Source organism: Nicotiana tabacum, chromosome 20, assembly GCF_000715075.1.
Source record: "Nicotiana tabacum cultivar K326 chromosome 20, ASM71507v2, whole genome shotgun sequence".
Lineage (NCBI taxonomy): Eukaryota > Viridiplantae > Streptophyta > Magnoliopsida > Solanales > Solanaceae > Nicotiana > Nicotiana tabacum.
The window spans coordinates 10,706,518-10,715,056 of record NC_134099.1 but is presented as its reverse complement, the minus strand read 5'-3'; the positions used below and the strand labels follow the sequence as shown (position 1 = coordinate 10,715,056).

At 34.4% G+C, this 8,539-nt stretch overlaps 1 long non-coding RNA gene across 1 annotated transcript; it reads left to right on the top strand.

Moving 5' to 3' along the window:
- Window positions 1-5,375: 5,375 nt before the first annotated feature.
- On the top strand, window positions 5,376-8,136 carry LOC107818660 (uncharacterized). Its single transcript, XR_001655481.2, has 2 exons — window positions 5,376-5,607; window positions 6,808-8,136. It is a non-coding gene; the product is annotated as an uncharacterized LOC107818660 (long non-coding RNA).
- Window positions 8,137-8,539: the final 403 nt, after the last annotated feature.

Below are 8,539 nucleotides of genomic sequence, written 5' to 3'. Positions count from 1 at the left end.
ATAGAATAGCTTAGCATTTTTATCCTTTGAAAATGCTTTATGATTCTTCTCATGAATTATTAACATGAGGTTTATAAAAGAAGGCCCTTTTATATATATCGACACTTAATGAAGAAGACGTCTCAACTTCATAATGGTGTTACAATACGATGAAATAAATAGGAATACACATGTTTTGTTTGAAACAACTTTGACAAGTTTTTATTCATGAACTTGGACAAGCTTTTGAATATTACATGTATTAAAATACATCTATAACTTTCTCGTAACTGTTTTTCTTGTAACAAATTTTTACAAAATAAATATAAAATAAACAAGGTTTTTCTTCATAACCCGTTTCAGTACATAGTCATGACCCTATCTTCATGTATTAAGAAGGGTTTAAGAGGTGACTCCGTTGTTCACATGGAAAAAACACTATGATGATATAAATCTCCCTTTGTTCTAATGGGAAAGAACACTATGATGAATGTCTTATATCTTCATTTGTTTTGATGGGAAAGAACATAATGATGAATGCTGAAAACTCTGTAACTTTTCCTCAACACTTGTCACTTTGTAGCTTGATTTTTCTCTTAAATCTTGCTCAATCTTGTTCGATTTTCGTATCTGTTTTTTTTTGCACGTATCTGTGTATAATATGTAGTCCCCAAAGTATTTGCGGTAAAGTATGAAGTCTCGAGCACTTGTTTGTTTCTCTCAATTTTGATCCTTTTCCTGGAACAGAAAAACATACGGGACTCGGAGGTGCGATTAGAGATGAAGACAGCCTAACCCGTGTATATTTCCATCAGATTAATTTGTAACCCTGGGCTGGGAATTTTAGAATTTTCCATTTTGCCGTGCAGGTCGTGACTCATCATTTGGCACGAGTTATGGTTTTTGCCTAGCATCTAAAATCGTTAGTAAAATTTTAACAATTCAAAGAAAAATTCTAATATAGCAATACCTGATCGTAGATACTTTCTCAGAAATAATATCTCTTTAGGTGGATAGCATTCCAATGTGAGAGTAGAACCTTGCCATCCATTGTGTCCAACTCGTATTCTCCTTTTCCCGCAATGTCACGAACTCTGTAGGGTCCTTCCCATGTTGGACTTAGCTTTCCTGAATTAGCAGCTTTTGTAGATTGGAACACCTTTTTAAGCACGAAGTCCCCAATTTTAAAGAATCTGAGGCATGCTTTCCTATTATAATACCATTCAATTACTTGCTTTTGTGCTATCATCCTTATTAATGCAGCTTCTCTTCTTCCTTCGAGCAAATCAAGGTTCACCCGCATCTCTTCATCATTTGATTCCTCTGTTGCTTGAACGTACCGTGTGCTTGGTTATCCTATTTCAACTGGTATTAAGGCCTCCTCACCATAAGCCATTGAAAATGGTGTTTCTCTCGTGCTTGTTTTTGTCGTTGTATGATAAGCCCGTAATACCCCAGGCAATACGTCAGGCCAGTTACCTTTTGAATCTTGTAACCTTTTTTTAAAATTATTGATAATGACTTTGTTTGTGGATTCCGCTTGTCCATTACCTACTGGATGGTATGGTGTAGATGTTATCCTTTTAATTTGCCAACTTTGAAAAAATTCTGTGATTTGGGTTCCTATGAATTGCGGACCATTATAACACGCGATTTCCTTAAGTACTCCAAAGCGGCATATTATATTCCTCCAAATGAAGTCTTTAACTTCTTTCTCTCGTACCTGTTTAAATGCTCCTGCTTCTACCCATTTAGTGAAATAATCTGTAAGTACAAGTAGAAATTTCACCTGACCTTTTGCTTGTGGCAATGGACCTACGATATTCATTCCCTATTTCATAAAGGGCCACAGGGCTATAACAGGGTGCAGTAACTCAGCTGGTCTATTCATATTATTGCCGTATCTTTGACATTTATCACACTTGGACACGAAATCGTTTGCTTCTTCTTCCATTTTAGGCCAATAATACCCTACTTGAATCAGCATTTTTACCAGCGACCTTCCTCCTGCGTGATTTCCACAATGTCCTTCATATACTTCCTCATCACATATTTTGTTTGGGATGGTCCGAGACACCTTGCTAATGGTCCACCGAACATCTTTCGATAAAGATTTCCTTGATGTAAACAATAACGAGCAGCTTTTTTGCGAAGTGCATAAGCTTTTCTTTTGTCATCAGGCACGGTTCCGCGCTGTAAAAAAGCAATAATTTCATTTCTCCAATCCCATGTTAAATGATTAAAATTTACCTCGTTCTTATCAGGTTCGAGAACAGAATGAAATAAATGTACGACTGAAGCATTTGCGTCGTTTGCTACGTCTGTTGCAGATGCGAGATTAGCTAAAGCATCTGCCTCCACATTCTCATCTCTTGGGATCTGCATTACCTTCCAAGTTTGGAATTACTTTATTAGTTCTCGTACTTTTTCGAGATATTCTTGCATTCGTGTCTCCCTGGCTATATAAGTCCCCCGCATTTGATTGACCATGAGTTGAGAATCACTCTTGATTATAATCTGTGTTATGCCGAGTTCTCGTGCAAATTCTAGACCTGCAATTACAGCCTCATACTCTGCTTCATTGTTAGTTATAGAATGACATTTTATAGCTTGTCTAATAATCTCACCCGTAGGTGGTATGAGAACTATCCCTAGGCCTGCTCCTTTTAAATTAGACGAACCATTAGTGAATAAAATCCAAGTCCCCGGGTTTGCACCATTAAAAACTTGTAATTCTTTTTCTGCTTCTAAATGCATCCCCTGGCTAAAATCAGCTACGAAATCGGCTAATACTTGAGATTTTATAGCAGTCCTAGGTTGATAAATGATTTCGTATTCACTTAATTCTATAGCCCATTTTGCTAACCTCCCTGACAATTCATGTTTATGCAAAATGTTTCGTAATGGAAAAGCAGTAACTACAACAATGGGATGACATTGAAAATAAGGTCTTAATTTTCTAGATGCCATGATCAAAGTTAATGCTAATTTTTCTAGTTGTGGATATCGTGTTTCAGCATCTAGTAAAGACTTGCTTACATAATAGATAGGATATTGTTTACCTCGGTCCTCACGGATTAAAACAACAATTACCACAACTTCTGACACGGCCAAATAGATGAGTAGCTTTTCTCCTTTCTTTGGTTTTGCCAAAAGTGGTGGATTTGACAAGTAAGCTTTTAAATTTCTAAAGGCTTGTTGGCAATCTTCGTTCCATTCAAAATGATCTTGCTTTTTGAGTGCGAAGAAAAATTTAAAACATTTTTCTAAAGAATTGGGAATAAATCTCCCCAAGGTTGCGATTCTTCCCGTTAGCCTTTGGACTTCTTTTTTACTCGTAAGGATATCAGGGATCTCCTCTATTGCTTTGATCTGAGAAGGATTTACCTCAATACCACGGTTAGAAACGAGAAAACCCAAAAATTTGCCCGAGGCAACCCCAAATGCACATTTTTCTGGATTGAGTTTCATATTAAATTTTCGTAAAATTTCAAATGTAACAGATAAATGAGAAATATGATAATGAGAATGCTGGTGTACCTCCATGGTTTTTCCTAAATGTTCTTGGAATATTTTGGTGACCAATCTTTGATAGGTTGCTCCAACATTTTTGAGACCAAAGGGCATTACTTTATAATAGTAAGTCCCCATGTCTGTGATGAAAGAAGTTTTTTCTTCATCACTAGGGTCCATTTTAATTTGGTTGTACCCCGAATATGCATCTAAAAAACTCAAAAGTTCATGTCGTGCAGTTGCATCAATTAACTGATCTATATTCGGTAAAGGAAAAGAATCTTTTGGGCAGACTTTGTTAAGATCTGTATAATCCACGCAAACCCGCCATTTACCGTTTTTCTTAGGTACAACAACTGTGTTTGCTAACCAATTAGGATACTTTACCTCGCAGATTGACCCAATTTTCAATAGCTTTTGGACCTCATCTTGAATCACTTGATTTTTGAAAGCTCCTTGCTTTCTTTTCTTTTGCTTTACTGGTGTGAAGGATGGGTCTTCATTTAGTTTGTGAGTCATCACATCCGGTGGTATCCCTGTCACGTCGGAGTTCAGAGGTAGAGTTTCCAATGGTTTTCTATGCGCAAAATGTAGTTGGAAGATTGGGGTAGAAACGATGAACAAAAAGATTATATAGTAATTTCATTTGCTTTTGACTTACTTTTTGAATTTCAATTTTTTGTTTCAATTGATTAGAAAGGTAATTTCAGCCAAGTGTAGGTCAACCAAGGGCAAAAGAGATATTTATCCAAATATGCAATGGTAAAATGGTGATATCATAAAAGTTCTTTTTTATATACGTGGTCACGCATGCTCAAATCAAGCAGCTTTACATAAAGAATTTCCCACTGAATAGCACTTTTTACTTTGTAACCGGTTGAGATGAACTGCTATTTGGGATATCACTCACTTCATTTATAAAAATAATGTGTTGTTCATCTTTAGTCTTAGGGAGATGTCTACAGTATTTAGTCTTTTTAATTCTTATCTTAGTGAACTGCTAATTTTCTTGTGTCTCTTAAATAGCTACACCAAGATTCACAAATAATACGAGTTAATTATGGCAACAAACTAATAAAGATGATACGATGAAACTTTCTGTTAACAAGAACAGTCTATATGAAAGAAGAATGTGAAGCTTGATAGTTTTAGTATCTCTAATTCAAAAGATAAAGTGAAGAGAGAAGTACTCATACAAAGTGGAAGGAGCCACCTAAATAGAGGCAAAATATTGTCTGAAGTTATCTTTAACGTCAATTATTTGTTAGAAAATGAAAATTTTATTTGAAAATAGAGTTTTTCCTTCTTAACTTAAAGCACACATAAACAAGTGGAAGAAACAATGGACAATATTATTTGAGAGGTTTATGATGAACATGAATTTGAAAGGAATAAAGACCAATTTAGAGCAAAAAATATTGGAGCATATGTTGAGAATGTCCATGAATACCAATGAAAAAGCATTGAAAGAGTTCTTCCTTCTTAAAATCACACATGTCATCTGTCTCTACTAAGGAAGTGGTGTTGATTTCATGTAATCACGTCTAGCTTGTAACATAAAGTTCAAGACCTGTTCTAAATAAAGATATCTTCAAGGGTGGTGCATATAATTAAGGTGACAGATATATCTTTGAAAATAACCTGGATTTATGCCTTTTTTTTTAAATCAAGTTCATGGCTAACACACCCATGTTGGGTGTTTTAAACTGCATGTATATACATTTAAGCGCAACAGTATTTTGTTGGACATCTTTATTAATGTAATTGGAGAAGAGAAAGAAGACCGTTCACTGCTTGAATGCTCCGATGTCGAATCTCTTTTGAAAGCATAGTCATTTTATTGTGTCACTTAGTATTGTTTAAGAATTTCAATTGTGTTTCAGTTGATGCAAAGCAACGCAAATCTCACTTGCTCGCGGGCCAACATTCATCTAGTCTATAATATAGAAAAGCGAATGGTCAACCATCTGAGGGCAGTTTTGACTTTTCATAACTTATAATAGACGTGTCCTTTTATTGGCTGGCAGCCTGGCACCTCATCGAACTCTCAAATTCTTTATCGTTCTTCTTCATCTAGAATTCTCTAGCGTCTCTGTTGGGTCTCACAATGTTCAGGTTAGTATTTACTCTCTTTTTAATTTGTTTTTCTTTTTTTGTTGTTTGTTGCACTGGAATTTTGCTTCTATTTTTTTCCCCTTTATTTGTGATGCGTATTTCATATTTCTTTTAGTTTTCTTTTTTCCTGCTTTACGATTTCACTATTGGTTGTGTTGTAGCTTTCTTGCCGTTTGTTTGCTTTTCTTAACTTTTTAGTATAGTTGGTCTCTTCTGTATTTTCCTTGTATCTCTTTTACGATCATTGGAGTTATATTGTTTTGTGTTTACTTTGATTTTTTGGCTGAATTCCACACGTGTTATTTTTTGCTTGATTTGGTGGAGAAGGGTAAAATTTCTTGTTTTAAACTCTATGCAGAACTATTCCATTTAGTCTGCTATATGTTTTGTGGATCAGCACTAATTGAAGATCTTCTCTGTTAAATAAATTTTGCATGTGAGATGGATCTTTCATTCTAAAAAAGCCTAAAAGAAAGAATATATGGGTCAAAGAGAAATAGATGTGCAGGCACACAAAAATTCATCAATACTTTATTAATATCTGATACATTCAAAGGGACCTTAATTTTTAATAGTTTGTTTAGTGATTGAACATTGGACATTTGCGATTTGTGATCGATATGCCGTGAATAACAATCGTAGAAGCTAACTTGTGAAAAATATATAACGAAAATAAATGCAGTTAGAAGCTAAACAAAAGGGACAAGGAATATCCCAATGTATGACTATGACAACTGTTGATACTGATAGCACTGAAATAGCTATTAGCTTCATGGTCTTCATCTTAAATTCATACTTTGATTATTATAGTTTCGTTATTCTATATTTGCATTTGTATTTTTGTTTGTTTTTTGCTTCATATTTTACCTTTTTAATTAAAATGGAGATAATAGCACTATTGTAGGCTCACCTAGAGGCAAGATATAGATATGCATCTTGAATTGAGCTGTTCATTTGGTTATCGTTTTCATCCTTTACTTGCTTATGTTGCTGCCACTATGAATAGCAAGAATGCATTATTAACATATTATATCAGTTATCTTAATTTTCATGCCTGCTGTATGGTTAACTTCATGCTGCATTTTAATGTAAGCATTTCATTTTTCTACTTTGTTTGCCTCGTTACAGTAAAAAAGGCAAGTATTGCACTTTCTTATTAATCATGTTTTAATGTTGTTCTACTCTGTTTGCCTCATTAAGGTAAAAAGGATTGAAGTGAAATAATTCCAGGTACGATAAGTAGTTGACTCCCTCAAAGAACTCTCATGTGCTATAAAATTGCAGACTATGATTTCATCTTCCCAACTGTGAACTTTAATTTGATTAAACTAAAAATTACCTTAATTACTAAGATAAGTTTTAATACTGGAGCATTGGACATGGTATATTTCCCTCGGTATTAATTACAGGAAATATGAAACTAGGCTCTCTAAATTAAAGAAACCATATCTTATTTTTGGAACTGCAATCTGTTAATAATTTTCTTTCAGTACTTTAGATGTCAAGAACGTTATCTAGCCTCTTTCTCCTAAAGTTATGAAATTTCCTAATGTTAATTTTCCAAATTAGGTGCCTAGTTATGAAATTTCCTAATGTTAATTTTCCAAATTAGGTGCCTAGAATCTGTCTTGGTTTCAATTGAAGAGGACATGACTTATTCTACTTGAAAGGATATCAATTCTCTCCCTTCTTTTTTTTTTTTAGATATTTCCAACTGCTCATATTATGATTTAGCCTTAGTTGAGAAGGAAATAATTGGAAGAAATGGTACAATCTTTTTGATGCAGAATCGAATTTTACATGCACACATCTTGATCTAGTCCTCACTGTGGTTATTTTTTGTATTGCTTACAGTTTCTAAGATAACAATAGTGTTGGGGATGCATTAACCTATCATGTTTATCAGATTTCCCATAAGACACTTAAAAAAGAAGTAGGATATACTCTTTGTGCAGAGAATGCAACTGACACAAACTTATTTTTGTCATTTATATGGACATGTCAACTCTTGCTTCTCTTGCCCAAAGTTGATGCACGATGGGTTTCCGCTAATATAATAGCTCTTGTCATTTAGTGAATGACCAGACCTCAACAATATGTAGCAAAGAAACAAAATTGCTTCTCATTTCTCATATTTGATGATTAGTTGTCTAGATTGCTGCTTTTATGTGCTACATATAGGACCACTACATTTGCTTTTAATAATTGCAAGGACTGGATCAACTCATGCACTTTCCAGGAATAAAACCAATGGAACAGTTTTAACCAACAGCAAGTTCAGGACCACAAGTTGCAATTTCAGAAGTACCAAACAGCAACACAGATACACCAGAAACCCAGGAATAAAACCAGAAACACCACCAGCAATCACATGCAAAAACAGAATGTATTCAGGAATGCGATAGAACAGTAGATTTTCTGGTTTTCAAACACTCAAAGAAAAGAAGCTTGAAGCTTTAATGACATAGTAGCAAACTGGCACTGATTTTTAATAGTGGAAGAAAGACTTCACTTTTCTGTTTTGTTTTATCTCTCAACCCTCTCTTTTAACTTTCTCCAATTACTGAACTTTTAGGTGTTTAAAATTCAGCCTATTCAACTCTAAAATTACTGAATTTTGATGATAAAATCCAGCAAATTTTTAACTTGAACTATGAATGTTTCTTGTTTCTTCAAAGTTCAGCTTTTATTCACTCTTAAACTCATCAAAATTCCCCTCTAATATTATTCAGAAGATGGCTTTTCAGTCTTCTTCCCTCTTTTTCTTAATTCTCTTTTTGCCCTTTTTTTTAGTTCTCTTTCTCAAATTCTCCCTCCTTAAAAATCAGTCCCCAACACCCTTTTATACAAATCTGCCCCCCCCCCCCCTTAAACATACTGCCCGATCCTTTCCTTATTCAAATCAGAATTTTCCACTAAATATCTGATTTTT